Source organism: Bos javanicus, chromosome 11 (genome assembly GCF_032452875.1).
Source record: "Bos javanicus breed banteng chromosome 11, ARS-OSU_banteng_1.0, whole genome shotgun sequence".
NCBI lineage: Eukaryota > Metazoa > Chordata > Mammalia > Artiodactyla > Bovidae > Bos > Bos javanicus.
The window spans coordinates 37,073,464-37,091,877 of NC_083878.1; the positions used below are offsets into that span (position 1 = coordinate 37,073,464).

Genomic DNA, 18,414 nt, shown 5'->3' on the forward strand with positions numbered 1-18,414 from the left:
CCATTAGAAGTCTGGACTTAGAACTAATTGTAATAGTTTTATAGCTTTCTAGGGCACCGTGCAAATGGCTTTGTTTCTTTTATGTTGCCATCTTCAGATTTATATTTTGAATTTTGCTTTGCCACTTTTAGTATCTTACATTTATTTCAGAGGGCTTCTCCTTGTATAGAGACATCATTTCTGGCTCTATGTAGGTGCCTCATACAGAGGCAGATACTTAATAATTCTTAGGCGTTTGGTTAATAGAGTTAGGGTTGCTTTTCTAGGTGGTTTCAGAATCTTTGAAGAACATTTTGGTTTTTTACAACATGAAAAAGTTTTGTAGAAATTGTGGAGATACTTCTCAGAAGTATTGATCTTTTTAATTCTTAAATGACAAATGAATTCTCTATGTGATATGGTTGACATATTGGAAAATTTATGATTTCTAAATTTTTTAAATTAGTTTTTTCATTTCCCTTCTTTTACACATTCCGTGTCTTTTAAAACATGCTCTTGAATAGCCTTACTGGTAAGTTGAGTTCAGAAGGTGTGAAATGTGAGCCAGAGCCGGCAACCTTCCCTTTTTACGTACACCATAGTCTGATCTGCTTGCGAGATTCCATTTTGGGTTGTTTTCATTTCAAATCATTCCTTTAATATGGCAGAAGAGTTCAGTTATTCTCTGTAAACAGTGAAAAGCAAGCAAAAAGGAAAGTATTTGAATATCCCTTTTCTGGGTTATGGTCTAAATTAGAAAATTATTCGTTTCAATTTTATACATGCATATTGCATTTTATCTCTCTCTGTATGCCTTGTATTGTCAGAGCTTATAAGACTAGGAACAAATAAGGTTAGCATTTAAAGTATTGCAGACATAAAAATTTACAAGCATTTGCTTATGTATGTTGGGAGATGCACAGAACATACCCATGGTTTTAATTGGTTCTTTGTGCCCTGTGAAGGCAGATGGAAACATTACAGACATCTGCTGTAGATGGCAGTGGGGTGGACAGGTGAGGACCACATGGAAGTTCATACCAGGGGTAGGTGGAGCAATGAGTTGGTTTATGAAATGCTAGCTGCCTTAGATGTTTCTACAGCTGTTGTCAGCTGAAAATAAATTGAACTTGTTGAAATGGGAAGAATTTGGCTGTCTGAATAGGCTTAGATAAAATACTGCTTCAGATGCCTATAAAAATGTCTATTGTAACATTATTATATTAGAAAAAAATGGTGATAACCCAGATGTCTGTCATTGGTAAATAAGAGGAAGGAATATTATGGAGACAGTACAGTATAGTGGTTTAGAGTGCTCACCCAGAGGCTGCCTGGGTCTGGATCCCAACTCTACCACGGATTCACTTTGTGACCTTGGGCAAGTCGTTAACCGTACTCTGTCTCAGTTTCCTCATCTGTAAGATGGGGTCAGTTGTAGTACAGACCTTGGAGAGTTACTGTGAGGATTAAATATGTTAATATAAGTGAAGCGATTAGTCTAATACCTGGCAAATAAGTAGCTATTAGTTCTTATTAGACTGATAAAAATACTATTATTGAAAACCTCCTAATAACATGGAAAAGTTTTTAAAATAAGGGGAAGAAAGCAGAACACAGCCTTATATATAATGTGATTCCAACTATATAGAAAAACAAAGAAAAAAAGAAAAAAACAAAGGAAAAGAGATAAGAAAAATGCAAATATTAATTTTGAGGGGAGAGTGATAGGGTGACTTGTGATTTTTGCTTTTGTGTCAGTGCTTTTCTGTATTTTCCACTGTTCTACAGTGAGTACATCTTTCTTTTATAATTTGAAAAAAAAAATTTTCTTTTGAGAAGTGCCTGTTATCCTTAGTAAGCAGTTAGTATGTTGATTATAAGTACATCCTGTTTATTCTTTAAAAGCTCAAGGTCTTTCATTTGAAAGTTTGGGCCTTTTTGATTCTATAATACTTTTACATTCTTACAAGGTGCATTAGAGTAATGATACTCCAAATTATTTTTTTTTAAGTTTCCTGATTTAGATATTTCTACTAATTCAGACTAGCAATATAAGAAAAAGAATATAGACACCTATAGTTCTATAAATACCATTTATTAGTGGTATGATCTTAGGCAAATTAGTAGAGTTTTCGTTTTCTCATGTGAAAGGGAGATGATGTGAAAAGTTACCTACCAACTATCGCAGAATCAAGATTAAAAGTAGCAGTCTGTACACTGTTTCTGAGTCTGGCACAGTATGGGCACTGGTTGAGTGATGTTACTGCTCTCACTCCCACCTGTACCAACAAACGAAACTGCAGGCAAACTAAACTTGGCCACTTCAGTTTAGTCCATGCCATGGTATTTACTTTTAGCTCACTGATCTTTTGTTCTTGACTTAAGATTCTGTAGACCAAAGTGGCCTTCTTAAAGATGCATTCTTGTTATATCTACCTTACCATCCTTCAAATATTTCTATCTCTATATGTATCTTGTCTCTTAAGTCAACTCATTGATTTAAGAAAATCCACCCCCCACCCCCGCGTCTCCCCACAAAGTGTATTAGGCAAGTTAACTGGTGCTGCAGTAACAAACATCTCCAAAATTTCAGTGACACAGAGGTGCATTCCTCATTCATACTCTATGCCCATCATAGGATGGCAGGGGGCTCTCCCCCATTTTTTCTCCCTCAAGAACTCTGACTGATGGGTCCATATGAGTTAGTAGCCAGAACTAGTCACATGACCTTGCCCAGGTGCAGGGGAGCAAGGCAAGTGTAATATGGATACCCATGTGACCAGAAAGAGAAGAGATTGGGTATGTGTGGGCATTAAAAGTTTCTGACCAATAGTATATGATAGTGTAGGTAGTATGATCTAATTTGGCATTCCTTATCAAGTTCTTCGAAGTACTAGTTTTGCAGTATGTTAACGTGTTATTTAAAAAGAGAATGCCAGGCGAAACAGACTGTAATGGGTTTCTTTCTCAGACCCTTTATAAATAGGCGTTGTAGAAAGAAGAATGATGTATGTTTCCCAGACTTCACTGACTTTGGAATTCTTTTTTCTTTTTTTCATAGCTTCTCTTAGATCAGGGTTTCATAGGATATACTTTGGGATGCTCTAGTCTACTCTGTTCTCCTACAAAGCAAAGCTACTAGAATCATGTTTTAATTATTACATATGCTGAGAAGAAGCTTTGTTTTTATCCTTTGCTAGAAGAGTTGATTGAAGAGTCTGATTTCTGCTACTATGAGTCAAATCACAGGCAGTGTTGTTTTAAAATTTTAGTCTATTGATTCCATGCCTGTGTTGAATCTGTAAGGTTTTGTTTTCATGTAGTTGCTTTTGTGTTCTAAACATACCATTGAAAAGAGAAAGGTAAACAAACCGCGACCACACGTCTTTGTGGTGATAAAAGCCTAAATTGGTTTGAGCAGATGGCCTAAACATATATAATTGTTTATCGGTTTCTGCATTTTTCTTGATTCTCTCTGACTTTCCAATACAAATTTTCTGGAAGTTTCAACACTACTGAAATGAGGGCTCTGATAAGAAGCAGAGAGACAGGTTTTGTCAAGAGGTATTACTTATTTCTTAACCAGAAGGCTTTGGTTTAGTTTAAACATGATGCTTGTTGCCAGGGATTTTATGCCTGCAAATGTAACAAATCTCAATAAGCAAGTTTTCACTGAAATGTAAATTTCATGTGGTAAAACTTCGGGTGAGAAGGTGCTCCTCCTGTTTCATAACTATGCGTGAGTAGAACTTTATCATTACTAACTCCCCAGAGCGTTGAGCTTATGGGTTGTTTTAAGTAATGAATTCAGTTTCTGTGAAAAAAAATCATGTGAAATCCAGGCTGAGAATTCAGTTTTTATTTTCTGTTTTTTTTTTTTTTTCCTTTTGTGAGTGATAAGACATGAAGGGCCATTGCTGTTACGTGACAGAAAACACACTTTTAACTCTATCAGTTGAATCAGCAGGCCCCGCCCCAGCCCTTTCCCACTCCTGTTACAATTAGGACCTGACCAGTGTATATGCCTTTTGAAGGTGACTTGGGAGGATTTGAGGCAGGAGGAAAAAAGCTGCTTTGGAGCCATGATTCCTAGCTTTGTCCTTTTTGTTGATTTTACTGTCATTGTAGAAAAAGCATTCATGACCCGTCACAAAAATAAACATTGGAAACCATTTTTCACATGGCCTGGGGGTGACCGGAGTCAGGCTTAATGTATCAGCGAGTACGACAGACACAAGAACATAACTGCTTACCAAAGGCTGCTCCCGGGCCAGGTCACAGGACTGCCATCTCTTATGGTCTTTAAGGTGTTTGACCCCCTCAGATGCTTGTGTTGGCTTTCCACAAAAATAACTTTGGTTTAAGTCTGCTTTTAAGAGAGGAGTGTTGATTTCCTCACCTTTGGGGACTTGTGAAAAAAGGGAATGTGTTAGTCGTTCAGTTGTGTCCGACTCTTTGCGACCCCATGGACTGTAGCCCACCCGGCTCCTCTATCCATGGGGTTCTCCAGGTGAGAATATGGAAGTGGATAGATCCCCCTTCTCCAGTGGATCTTCCCAACCCAGGGATCAAACCCGGGTCTTCTGAATTACAGGCAGATACTTTACTGTCTGAGCCACCAGGTAATGCTGTACTTCCGTGGACCATCCTTGTGGACCGGCCAGCTGAGAAGCCAGATGTTAGGAGAGTCTGTGGTGGAGCAGAGTTTTTACATTGTAGGTTGCAGTGGAGAAGGAAATGGCAACCCACTCCAGTATTCTTGCCTGGAGAATCCCATGGACAGAGGAGCCTGGCGGGCTTACAGTCCATGGGGTCGTAAGAGTCAGACACGACTGAGCGACTTCACTACTACTGCTAGGTTGCAGTACACGGTCAGGAAGACTGAAGGGAGCACATAGAATCAGAAGTTTCAGAATCAGGCTGGGCCCTGTGGACCTTAGTCCATCCTCTCCTTTGTATAAGGAGGAGGTAAGCTGGGAGAGGCCAGGGGGAGTCATACAACTTGAAGCGTTAAGGGCTGAAATTACCACATTAAGTGGGTGACAGTTTTTGTGAAGAATTTGCAACTGTGTGGGAACACTCAGTCTGCTTGTGACCATTTCCTTGTCCTGAGCCTTGAGGGGCATCTTACCTGTCCTTAATGGGACCACTTGTCATGCATTTCACAATGAGGTATATGAGGGGAGCCTACAGGTTATAAAAGTTCCTGTTCACTTTCTTCATGCTGTCAAACTAGCATTAATGTTTATTGGGAAGCATTTATTGGGAAAATCATGTTTTATCGAAGATTTTATTAGAAAAAATTTTTATTATTAGGGAAAGACAGGAAGTTCATTGTGTATGGAACTAAAAACCAGCACACACAGTATCTCAGTGGTAAAGAATCCACCTGCAGTGCAGGAGACTTGCAGGAGATATGGGTTCCATCCCTGGATCAGGAAGATCCCCTGGAGGAGGAAACGGCAACCCACTCCAGTATTTGTGCCTAAACAATCCCATGGACAGAGGAGCCTGGTGGGCTACAGTCCATTCGAGTGCAGAGGAGTCAGACATGACTGAGCGACTAAACAAACAGTGTGCTCACCTTTGTTTTAATAAAAATAGCCACAACCGTGCTCTGGCTGCCTGGACCCAGCTGAAGGAAGATGAAGGTCATTCCAAAATAGAAAAAGATCTAGTTAAATATTACTCTGATTAGTTAAGTTAGTTTAAAAATTTTCAGACCCTGTGATGTGGATATAGCTTAGCTGAGGAATTCTCTCTGCTCACAAATGATTTTTGCTGGGTATTATCAATGATTTAAAGGCAGATAAGGGACAGATGTGAAAAACATGACCCTCACCTCTCCCCCGCCTTTACCCCACGTTGATTTGTAACCATGTAGGAAGCCTAGGGTATAATGGATAGACGGGAAAAGGTTAATCCCATCTCATTTTGGAATCCTCTTCCTGGAAGTTAGGACTGGATCCCTGTGTTTCAGTGGCTAGTTTCTGCTTCTGGAGCTGCACTGCCTAGATGGAGCCCCGCCTTTGCTACTTACTGACTGTGGGGCTTTGGTAAGTGACCATGTGCCCATCATCCACACTGGGTAATTCATGAGCATTTTAACAACTGTACCAGCACAGTGGGCATAAACTGGAACTGTCTGAGGCAAGCTAGAAAATATTATCCCCCTAGTCTTATCAGATTACCTAATCTCTGTGTCTTGGTTTCTTCACCTTGTAAAGTGGACGTGATAACAGTACTCACTTCTTAGGGGATTAGAATTAAGTGCACTGGCGCATGTAAGGGGTTTGGAATGTTGTTTGGCACATTGTAATTGTTCAATAGAGTTAGTTAGAGTTAGTTCAATAAGTTATGTGCTTAATTCACATAATAATCCCTTATATATTCAGTTTACTTTCTGTTGTCTTCATGTGATTTCTCCATAGCAAGTTTTGCTTTTAATTTTATTTAATCAATAATAGCATTTACTAATGACTTCTTCCATTTAGGGTACCATCATACTTAATGGCTTGTTATATCTGAGCCCTTTACCCCTGGCACTGTTTTATATAGTTAGCATCTGTGGTCCAGAGAAGCATAGAATTAGGACTCTTGTTTATCAGAAGGTGGCTAATTAGTAGCTGCACTAGAGGGCACAGTTTTCACAGTTGACCTTGAGATACAGGAATGGTTAGGTGCTTGAGTTCCCAAACTAGACTTCTTCCTTGCCTCTCTCAAATTGAATTTTCCCAGCATACTGATATGTAGGGTTGCTAGATTTAGGAAAAACAAGCAAGACTACTTAAAGTTTAGATTTCAGATAAACAGCATATCATTTTTAGTGGAAATATGTCTCATGGAATATATATGGGGTGTACTTGTACTAAAAGTTCATTGTTCATCTGAAATTCACCTTTAACTTGACATCCTGCATTTATCTGGCAGTTCAGTTATATAGTTGAGAAAGGTTTTTTATCCTGTAACCCACATTCAGATGTGTATACAAAAGTATAATCCCATTCCTATTAGAAGTACCGTGTCAGCTTTTAAAAGTCCATGTTTTTTATCCTCCATGGGAAACGACAGTTGAGAAGTTGTTACTGAGTGGCTGCTGCTGGGTATCCACTAAGACCAACACAAAAAGGACTTCAGTCTGGTTTGCCACAGCCTCAGGGATTACATTTGTTCCATGAGAACTTCTTGGCTGTGAGTGTGGGTGGACTCAGTCCAGCTCTTTCTCCTTGGAGGGGAGTCCATTTGTTAAGGTGACTTACTGAAGTCTTGACTGATTTTGGAGAGTTCTTAGTTTGAGATTGAACTACTTTGCTAATAATTTGGGAAAGGGATTTAACTTTGGATCATTTATATTTCACTTGTAGAGGCAATAGCTGTTAAGAGTGACCTTCAAATACTCTTCCCATTAAAATCACTTCTTCCGATTTTTTACTTTCCCATAGTGCTGTCTTGGAGAAGGCAATGGCACCCCACTCCAGTACTCTTGCCTGGAAAATCCCATGGACAGAGGAGCCTGGTAGGCTGCAGTCCATGGGGTCGCTAAGAGTTGGACATGACTGAGCGACTTCACTTTCACTTTTCACTTTCATGTATTGGAGAAGGAAATGGCAACCCACTCCAGTGTTCTTGCCTGGAGAATCCCAGGGACGGGGTAGCCTGGTGGGCTGCCATCTATGGGGTCGCACAGAGTCGGACACGACTGAAGCGACTTAGCAGCAGCAGCAGCAGCAGTGCTGTCTAGAAAATGCTGGTGAGGTTTTTGCATCAGCCTTGGAACTCTGTTAGCATTCAACCTGAAGGGTCCTGCATACCTTTGGGAAATACTGATTGGAGGATTAGAGGTCACAGAAACCTGAGTGTCTTGTATTTTTTCTTTTTTGCACTCTGGGTATGATATCTCTGTTAAGCCAAGTCTCAGAGAAAAAGCTTCACCTGGTTAAGGATACACTGGGTGAGATTAGTAATGGCCAGTGAAGGTTGCCGCTGTCTGCTGGAGGACAGTGAGGCAGAGCGAATGGGTTTTGGACCAATGCTGGCATCTTAATTGCTACCATTTAAAAAGTTTAACATACACAGTGAAAAAGCACAGGGTTCAGATTATCTTTTGAAGAAAAATGCACAGTGGTGAGAGCTTACTCTGAGGCACAGATAGTGTGTGGGTGGGTTAGCCAAGGAGAAAAAAATCCAATTATAGAGCTGTTTGTTCAGAGTATCCGATTTTGAGGTGGATTTTATCGTTAACTGGTAGCTTTCCAGAAAATAAATTATTTATGTGTAAGGACTCATGCTAGCTAGGCTTTGAATGCTGATGATTATTTGGAACAACTCTTTCTTTCCTTTCAGAGCTGGTCTCCTCATTACCTTTGATGGCCTTTTGCCTTTGGACAGAATTTGCTTCTCAGGCTACAACAAGCCTGAGGTTTATCTGACTGTAGTAGAATTAATTTGCAGGATGGCTTGCATATTCGACCTAGTTGTTTAAATGGCTTAGTACTTGGAGGTGTCTGATTGGATGAAGGTTGGCTCTTCATGGTAGGAATTTTCACCTTTTAGAGCAGTGATTCTCCATCTTGGCACCATATTGGAAATCCACTTGAGATTTTAAAAATGCAGAAACCTGGGTCCCACCCCTAAAGAATTTGGTTAAATTATCTGGGGTGCAGAATGGGCACTGTGGGACTTTTAAGGATTCCCCAGGTAATCCTGAGGCTTCCCTGGTGGCTCAGGCAGTAAAGAATCTACTTCCAATGCAGGAGACCCAGGTTCAGTCCCTGGGTTGGGAAGATCTCATGGAGAAGGGAATGACTACCCACTCCAGTATTCTTGCCTGGAAAATTCCATGGACAGAGAAGCCTGGAGGGCTACAATCCATGAGGTCACAAAGAGTCAGACGTGACTGAGCGACTAACACTTTCAGGTGATTCTAACCAAGTTTGCACATTAGCCTTTGGTCTCCTCAGAGTTATGGCTGTAATCTGTGCTGTTTGGAAGGGAAGCTAGGAGCCTTAGTGTGGCTACTAATATTTAAATTAATTAAGGAAAACGAAAGCCTCAGGTCCACGTTTCAGATGCTCAGTTGTCATATACAACTGAGAGCCACTGTAATGGATTTTGCAGATGCAGAATATTTGCAGCATGGTAGAAAGTTCTGGTAGACAGCCTGCATTTAGGCTGTCGTAGGATGTCAGCAGAACTGGGGTGGGGGGTGGGGAAGCTGTGAACATTTGAGAAGTCTGACACAGGAAGGACAGGCTTGGAATAGAGCGAATCCAGCAGGACTTGCCAGTACCAAATTGCCACATACATTTTTAGCAGCCTTTTTGTCAATGGTCTTTTGGCACCAGAAGCCCTGCCACAGTTGGTGCGATGTATTAGGTATCACATCTTGCTGAAAGGTCCGGTTTAGAGCAGGCTAGCCTGAAGGGGTGTGGTAAGCTCCGAGGGCAGGAAGATGTGAGCCCTGGGGAGTACAGGGCCAGGGAGGGGAGAAGTAAGTTTTATTCTTGCAGAGCTAAGGAAAGGCTCTTTTAGGGACCAAAGCCTGATATGTGGGGTAAAACTGGGTAGAGTAACTTCTGTCCCTTCTGTTCAAAAGACACCTGCCTCAGTCCCTTGCCTCTCATGGCTCATCTCTAGTATGTGGGAGAGAAGGGTGGTAATGGCACATATTTCCAGAGAAATAAAGTTCCATGTGGGCCCCTGTGTTCTTGGAGCATTGAGGAGATAGGGCTTGAGAGGATGGGGAAGAATGAAATCACGTTTATTCAGACATCTCACCTAGACAGCCAAGTCGGGTAGGGTCTGGCAAAGAAAAGGGATAGAGGAAAAGAGGAGGACGCTAAAGGCTTGGATTTTCCAAACCACTCTCCCTTTGGGCAGGTCCTCTGCAGGAGTGGGAAACCTGCCAGGTGGAGAGGCTGCCATGAGGCTGGCGGTCTTGTCTGTACCCTCCAGCCTGAGCCCTCTCTCTCATGTTTCTCTGGACATTAGCACCTCCCCAGGAACAGATTTCTGTTGGTTTCTGTGAGCCCACTGAAAAGAAAATGCCAAGTATTCATGGGCACAGGGCAAGCACGGGAAGAGCTCTGATAACGGGAAGAACTCTGATAACACATGAATCAAAAGAATGCAAGTGGTTCCTGGTTGTGTGTGTGTGTCTCAATAGGGTCAATAGGGTCTCTGAGTCACTGGAGTTTTTCCTGTGTTATTTGTCATTGTCTGCTGTTAAATCAGGATGAAGTGTCAATGCCTGTCACAGGGCTCATTTCCTCACTTTGGGACACTTGCCAGGTAAGTGTTCTTGACATGGTTGCGTCTAAATATCTGTATTACCAAATTATAACCACACAGCACTGCCTGCTTGCCCCAGTGGAGTAAGTGGTCAGGACATCCCCCCCACCCCCATTACTTACATTCTGTACTTTGGAGGAGGGGTTAATATTTTATTTATTTTTAATTTTTAGGATTTTTATTGAAGTATAGTTGATTTACAATGTTAGTTTCTGGTGTACAGTGCAGTGATTCAGTTTTATATATACATACATACATACATGTATTCTTTTTCAGATTCTTTTCCCTTATACATTATTACAAAATACTGAGTATAGTTCCCTGTGCTGTGCAGTAGGTCCTTGTTGGTTTTCTGTTTTTTCTACAATAATGTTTATCTGTGGGCTTCCCTCATGGCTCAGTGGTAAAAAAATCCAGCTGCCAATGCTGGAGATGAGGGTTCGGTCCCTGGGAAGAGCCCTGGAGAAGGAAATGGCAACCCACTCAGTATTCTTGCCTGGGAAATCCCATGGACAGAGGAACCTGGCTGGCTATTGTCCTTGGGGTCACAAAAATCGGACATGACTTAGCAACTCAACAACAACAACGTGTATATGTTAATCCCAAACTCCTAAATTATCCCTGCCCCCTGTCCCCACCTTACCCCTGTGGTAACCATAATTTTGTTTTCTATATCTGTGGCTGTTTTTCTGTTTTGTAAGTAAGTTCATTTGTATCATATTTTAGATTCCACATAAAAGTGATATCATACAATATTTGTCTTTCTCTGACTTACTTCACTGAGGATAATCTCTAGGTCTTGCTGCAAATGCATTGCATCGTTTCCTTCTTTTTATGGCTAAGTAGTATTCCATTGTATATAGGTACCAAAACTTCTTTACCCATTCCTGTGTTGATTGGTTGTTTCCGTGTCTTGGCTTCTGTAATGGTGCTACAGTGAAAATGAGGGCTCATGTGTCTGCTCTGCCTTTGACTGTTGGAAAAGAGGTATGTTTTCTTTTTGTCCCGTTGTCCGTAGTTTATACACACTTTATTAATGCTCATCTTTTATTTTGAACTCCATCCAACACCTACTTTGCCTGATTTTCTGTATTCTCTTTTCTTAAGCTCAGAGAGCTAGAAAGGAAATGTTAACTTTTTTAAAAAAGCAGGAAAATGGTAGATTAGAAAGACCAAAAATAAATGCTAAGAAGATTAATAGAAAAGCAAGCATTGATTCATCAATATCTTGTGTAGTAGGAAGCCATCCTGGTAACTCATGGAGTGCAGCTGGTCCTCTTTTGCTTGTGGATTTCAGAGGTCTTTATAGAATTGAGTTTTAAAGGGCAAGTAGGAAACTTACCCCCAAACTATGGAAAATTTGTGTTCTGTAATACTGTAACCTTTCAGTTTTTAGTGTACTAAGTACACTGAGAAATCTTCCGAAAATAAATAGACCTGGATTCTTGACAGTGAGGTTAGGTTGCAATTAAAAAGATGAGGTGGTACCTTAGAGATCCTCTTGTTTGGTGGTTTCCAGACATGTACATCAGAATCACCTGAGAAACTTTTTAAACAATCACAGGTTCTGACCACATCACATCCCTGGTGAATAGAATTTATAGACATGGGCCCAGGAGTCTGTGTTTAAAATTCCTAGGTGATTTCCTAGGTGATTTTGGTCGGAGAAGGCAATGGCACCCCACTCCAGTACTCTTGCCTGGAAAATCCCATGGACGGAGGAGCCTGGTGGGCTGCAGTCCATGGGGTCGCTAAGAGTTGGACATGACTGAGCGACTTCACTTTCACTTCTCACTTTCATGCATTGGAGAAGGAAATGGCAAGCCACTCCAGTGTTCTTGCCTGGAGAATCCCAGGGATGGGGGAGCCTGGTGGGCTGCCGTCTCTGGGGTCGCACAGAGTCGGACACGACTGAATCGACTTAGCAGCAGCAGCAGGTGATTTTGGTGAGTTGCCAAGTTTGAGAACCATTTCCTTCCATTTTCAGAAGAATAATCTGAGGACTAGGGAGGTGAACTGATTTCCTTGTTGTTACTGGCAGCCAGAAGGATGACAAGACCAGGGACCTTCCTAAGTCTCCCCCACCACCCCCAAGAATCAGTGATTCTCCAGTTTCACCTTAGTCAGATGTGATGTCTACCTCACTCTGTAGTCTTCTTTTTGAAATTGACTTCACGTTATTTTTAAAATTTGGCTGTCTTGAATTCTGCTCCCGTTTCCTTCCCAGAGTCCTATTTTTTTTTCTCTTCATTTTAAAAGGTGGCATGTTATAGGTCCTGTGTGGTCACACAGCTGGTGTGAGCTTGGAGGGTGATCTCTGGAACCCCTTTTCTCAGATTTCAGTGTCATTCGTTGTCTCATCCCAGTGGCAGTGAGACACTTTGGGATTTACCATTTCTTCTCAGCATTAAAATAAAAAGTCCTATCTCCTGATATATTTTTGGCTGCAAAAATAACTCCAGATGGTATGTTTTGTATAGGGAAAAAAATAACAGAATTTTTCACACTTTCTCCATGAATTATTTTCCAGCTTTCAATTTTGATGAAGTTATTAATCTTACAAAGGACTCATTCTGTAGAGAGACTAAGCACTGAACAAATGCACTTGTATACAGCATTTAATTTTACTGGCAAAAATTAAGAGAATTGTTACTCTTGAATCTTTACATAATTTGTTACTCTTTTACATCTTTAACACCAGATGTTAAAATAACAGTCCAATTTTCTAGAGATAGAAAATTAACAAAAAATTTTAATCCTTGGATTTGTCATTGAAAAGTGAGTGCCAAAAATGGGATCAAATAAAATGACGTAATTGAAAGTACCTTGAAAAATACATGGCAATATACAGATGTAAGGTACTGATTTTTTAACTTTAAATTTATTTATTTAGTTGAAGGGTAATTGCTTTACAAAATTCTATTTGGTTTCTGCCAAACATCAATATGAATCAGCCATAGGTATATATATGTCCCCTCCGTCTTGAACCTCCCTTCCATTTCCCCAAGGTACTGATTTTTAAAAATCACAATCCTGATTTGATAGCTGATATTTTTCAGATGATTAAGAGCTTTTGCAAAGAGCATGCATACTGAAATCCCTAATTGGGACTTTTTTGCAAAATAGTATGTGGGTTATTTATAGATAATGTTCTTTGAAATGATCTTTTCACTGGGGTCTTTAATTAGTTGGATTTTTCTGGATCAAGGAGAGGACCTGTGATTATTCTTCAAGCCTAAAATATATTTATTCCTAGCTGTGTGTTTCCATAGGAATATGAGAGTACCTCAGCATTCCTCATTCAAGATTCAAGATAATCTCTCAGGCCACCCCAAATCTGTTTACTTTCGCTGGGTTGATGATGCAGAGAATAGAAAACAACTCTTTGGAGATTTTATAAACAGATCTTTTTAATTCTGGAAGTATCTAAGGGGTCTCCTCTGGTAATGCTTTAATTCAGGTAGGGGCCACCAAAAAGGGAAAATAGGACATTTGCACAGTCTTCAACACGGAAATGGTGATAAGCACGTTCTTTCAAAAGGCAGTTTCTCCAGAAATTTTGGATTGAGAATGAGCCCTTTAAGATAACTGGATACTGTGATAAACTGACAGTGTCTGAGTTTCCTCTGAGTGGCAGAGGTGTTTTATGGGACTTAGTAGGGCCACTGCCTCACTGTCATTGGTGGACGTGGAGCTTCAGTCAGAATGTTGAGTACTTCCCTTTACAGACTCTGTGCGGGCACCTGGGCCCAGAAACAAGACAGTTCTTCTCTTATGGGGCGAGTGCTCAGGGAGGAAACAGGGAACCAGTAATAAGTCTTTGTCCTGATCGGTGTAAACTGCAGGCACAGAACTGCTGTATCTTGGGCAGGTAGGTGATGGATAGGTGTAGGGACACCTTTCTGAAGAAGGATGATGCCTGAGATGACTCTTGAAGAATGAATGGTGTTAGCTGGAAAAATAAGGGTGTGGGAGGTCCCAAGCAGAGGAGGATCTCCCTGCATAAAAGGAAGGAGAAAGAAGATAGTATGCTTTGGTCAAAGGGCTCTATTACAGCTAGAACAAAGGGAATATGTTGAGGATAAAGAGAAGTGAAGCAAGACATAAGGTCATGTACACCTTGAAAGGAAGTTTTTCCCAAAAGACGAAAGGGGGAGGGTGTTGAAAGATTTTAGGCAAGTTTGTGTGTTTTTCAAAGCTCACTTGAGCTCCAGTATGGAAGAGGATGAATTTTAGTGGGCATAATGGCAGAGTAAGCAATAATTAAGTCAAGAAATGCTCTAACCAAAGTCAAGGTTATAGTTCATAATTTTGGGGGGAGCCAAAGAAATTGCTAATAATAAACCTGACTGACAGGAAAAACTGTATCCCAGGGCATCATGGTCCATTACTGTGAGGGTGTCGGGTTAAATTGCTTCAGTCATGTCCGACTGTTTGTGACTCTATGGACTGTAGCCTGCCAGGCTCCTCCGTCCATGGGATTCTCCAGGCAAGAATACTGCAGTGGGTTGCCATTTCCATTTTGACCTTTTCTCCCACATAGTCCTATATTATGAAGAGTCTCCAGATCCATATTCAAAAGTTGAAGATTTTTCCTACATGATTAATAAGATTCAAGAATTTTCAAATGTGTTCTCTTCTGATTACTGTAGAGTTAGGTAGAAAAAATTTTCATCACCTACTAGATATTAAGACTTGAGCTATTGTAGTAGTCAACGTTCTTGGTGAAGAACTGGTCAGAAATTTTTAGTCGTATTATGTTAGAATGATTTTTTGGAGTAACATATTCCTAAAGAGCTGTACGTGAAGTAAAATTTTGAACATTGTGTTTTAAGTGCCCTCTGAACGTGCAGCATTTAAATTAACCCTTTTGAAACTTCTGTGGTTTAAACAATCGCTTTTATGTAATTTTCTTCCTATTTTTCTCTTGTCTAAATCCAGATTTTCCAATTAGCCTTTGTTTACAGGCCCTTGAAGAAATTAACATCTGGCATCACTGGGGAACTTAGGTATTTCTTTAGATGTTTCCAGAGAAATAACATGGTACTATAAGAACTTAAAAAAACTGGTAAAATATTTGTTTTGCTGGTATATTGTAATTAAAATTAGCTTCTGATTATGATAGCAATACAGTTCTATAATCCCTTTTAACAGTTTAGTATACTTCTTCCTGGTCTTGCTTATTTGAACTTACTCACACACACTTGTGTCCTTATTTAACACTTTTTAAATCGTGTTCATTTTGTTACATTATGTGTTGTATCCATGTTAATAATGTTTTCTGAAAACTTTTTTTCTGTGACTGTAAGATCCCTTATTAGGGATTTAAGTGGTCTTCAAATTTTTTCGCCCCTATAAAAAGTACAAGATGTGAGCATCATTGCACTCAAATTTTTATCCAAATTCAGCTTTTCCCATACATGCCTAAGACAAGAATTGCTGAAACTAAAGAGTTTCATTTAACACCTGTTTCTAAAGCTGTGCTTTCCAGTAATCTCCTTGCAGGTATCTTACTGCCCCTGTGTTGACTGACTGACTTGTGTGGCAGATGCCTTCAAACTTAAGCAGGCTGCTGCTGCTGCTGCTGCTGCTGCGTCGCTTCAGTTGTGTCCGACTCTGCGACCCCAGAGACGGCAGCCCACCAGGCTCCCTCATCCCTGGGATTCTCCAGGCAAGAACACTGGAGTGGGTTGCCGTTTCCTTCTCCAATGTATGAAAGTGAGAAGTGAAAGTGAGGTCGCTCAGTCGTGTCCGACTCTTAGCGACCCCATGGACTGCAGCCCACCAGGCTCCTCCGTCCATGGGATTTTCCAGGCAAGAGTACTGGAGTGGGGTGCCATTGCCTTCTCCAAAAGGTTTGCTTCTGGAGAAGTAAAGTGAAGTGAAGTTGCTCAGTCATGTCCAACTCTCTGCGATCCTGTGGACTGTAGCCCATCAGGCTCCTCCATCCATGGGATTCTCCAGGCAAGAATACTGGAGTGGGTTTCCATTTCCTTCTCCAGGGGAACTTCCTGACCCAGGGATCGAACCCAGGTCTCTCGCATTGCGGGCAGACGCTTTAACCTCTAAGCCACCAGGGAAGCCCAATGTAAATCAGTGGTTTTCATGCTGAGGACACATGGACAAGTGTCTTATGTCTCAAGCAAAGATATTCCTAGCCTCCAATAGAAATGTAATTGAATTTCTGCTGGGTGGGTTTCCTTTCTTTTCATGTGGAATAAGAATGAGATTTATTGGCTTATATCAACTAGAGCAGCAGAGTTAATAGAAATAATAAAAGCTGTCAGACTCTGTTTATCTCTATTATGCTTTTATACACAGATTCTTTTAAAACTATGTTTAGAAAATTATTATTCAGTTTAATGCATCTTCAAAATATTTAATACAATATTTACCAGAAAACCCAATCCTTTGAAGTTTAGATAGGGCCAAAGAGCAGTTTTCTTATAATTTTCTCTAGGCTCCTTATTACTTTTATATTCTATAAACCATATGCCTATATGTGTTCTGAGTTTAAATGGGTCTAAATCAAATCCCTTATGATTATACAGTGGAAGTGAGAAATAGATTTAAGGGACTAGATCTGATAGAGTGCCTGATGAACTATGGACAGAGGTTCATGACATTGTACAGGGGACAGGGATCAAGACCATCCCCAAGAAAAAGAAATGCAAAAAGGCAAAATGGCTGGCTGAGGAGGCCTTACAAAAAGAAGAGAAGTGAAAAGTAAAGGAGAAAAGAAAAGATATAAGCATCTGAATGCAGAGTTCCAAAGAATAGCAAGGAGAGATAAGAAAGCCTTCCTCAGCGATCAGTGCAAAGAAATAGAGGAAAACAACAGAATGGGAAAGACTAGAGATCTCTTCAAGAAAATTAGAGATACCAAGGGAACATTTCATGCAAAGATGGACTCAATAAAGGACAGAAATGGTATGGACCTAACAGAAGCAGAAGATATTAAGAAGAGGTGGCAAGAATACACAGATGAACTGTACAAAAAAGATCTTCACGACCCAGATAATCACAATGGTGTGATCACTCACCTAGAGCCAGACATCCTAGAATGTGAAGTCAAATGGGCCTTAGAAAGCATCACTACGAACAAAGCTAGTGGAGGTGATGGAATTCCAGTTGAGTTATTTCAAATCATCAAGTTATTTGAAAGATGATGCTGTGAAAGTGCTGCACCCAATGTCAGCAAATTTGGAAAACTCAGCAGTGGCCACAGGACTGGAAAAGGTCAGTTTTCATTCCAATCCCAAAGAAAGGCAATGCCAAAGAATGCTCAAACTACCGCACAATTGCACTCATCTCACACGCTGGTAAAGTAATGCTCAAAATTCTCCAAGCTAGGCTTCAGCAATATGTGAACCATGAACTTCCTGATGTTCAAGCTGGTTTTAAAAAAGGCAGAGGAACCAGAGATCAAATTGCCAACATCCGCTGGATCATGGAAAAAGCAAGAGAGTTCCAGAAAAACATCTTTTTCTGCTTTATCGACTATGCCAAAGCCTTTGACTGTGTGGATCACAATAAACTGTGGAAAATTCTCAAAGAGATGGGAATACCAGACCACCTGACCTGCCTCTTGAGGAACCTATATGCAGGTCAGGAAGCAACAGTTAGAACTGGACATGGAACAACAGACTGGTTCCAAATAGGAAAAGGAGTTCATCAAGGCTGTATATTGTCACCCTGTTTATTTAACTTCTATGCAGAGTACATCATGAAAAGCACTGGGCTAGAAGAATCACAAGCTGCAATCAAGATTGCCGGGAGAAATATCAATAACCTCAGATATGCAGATGACACCACCCTTATGGCAGAAAGTGAAGAGGAATTTTAAAAAAGTGTCTTGATGAAAGTGAAAGAGGAGAGTGAAAAAGTTGGCTTAAAACTCAATATTCAGAAAACGAAGATCATGGCATCTGGTCCCATCACTTCATGGCAAATAGATGGGGAAGCAGTGGAAATGGTGGCTGACTTTATTTTTCTGGTCTCCAAAATCACTTCAGATTGTGATTGCAGCCATGAAATTAAAAGATGCTTACTCCTTGGAAGGAAAGTTATGACCAACCTAGACAGCATATTAAAAAGCAGAGACATTACTTTGTCAGCAAAGGTCCATCTAGTCAAGGCTATGGT

At 40.6% G+C, this 18,414-nt stretch overlaps 1 protein-coding gene across 6 annotated transcripts in view; it reads left to right on the forward strand.

Moving 5' to 3' along the window:
• Positions 1-18,414, forward strand: part of SPTBN1 (spectrin beta, non-erythrocytic 1) — a 213,146-nt gene that overhangs the window by 20,319 nt on the left and 174,413 nt on the right. The window contains exon 1 of one of the 6 annotated variants that reach the window (XM_061432376.1): positions 5,752-6,035. The exons of the other annotated variants lie outside the window; for them this stretch is intronic. The gene's annotated coding sequence lies outside the window, so the exon portion shown is untranslated. Of the gene's footprint in view, positions 1-5,751; positions 6,036-18,414 lie in introns of those variants that run through there. 6 annotated transcript variants of the gene reach the window in all.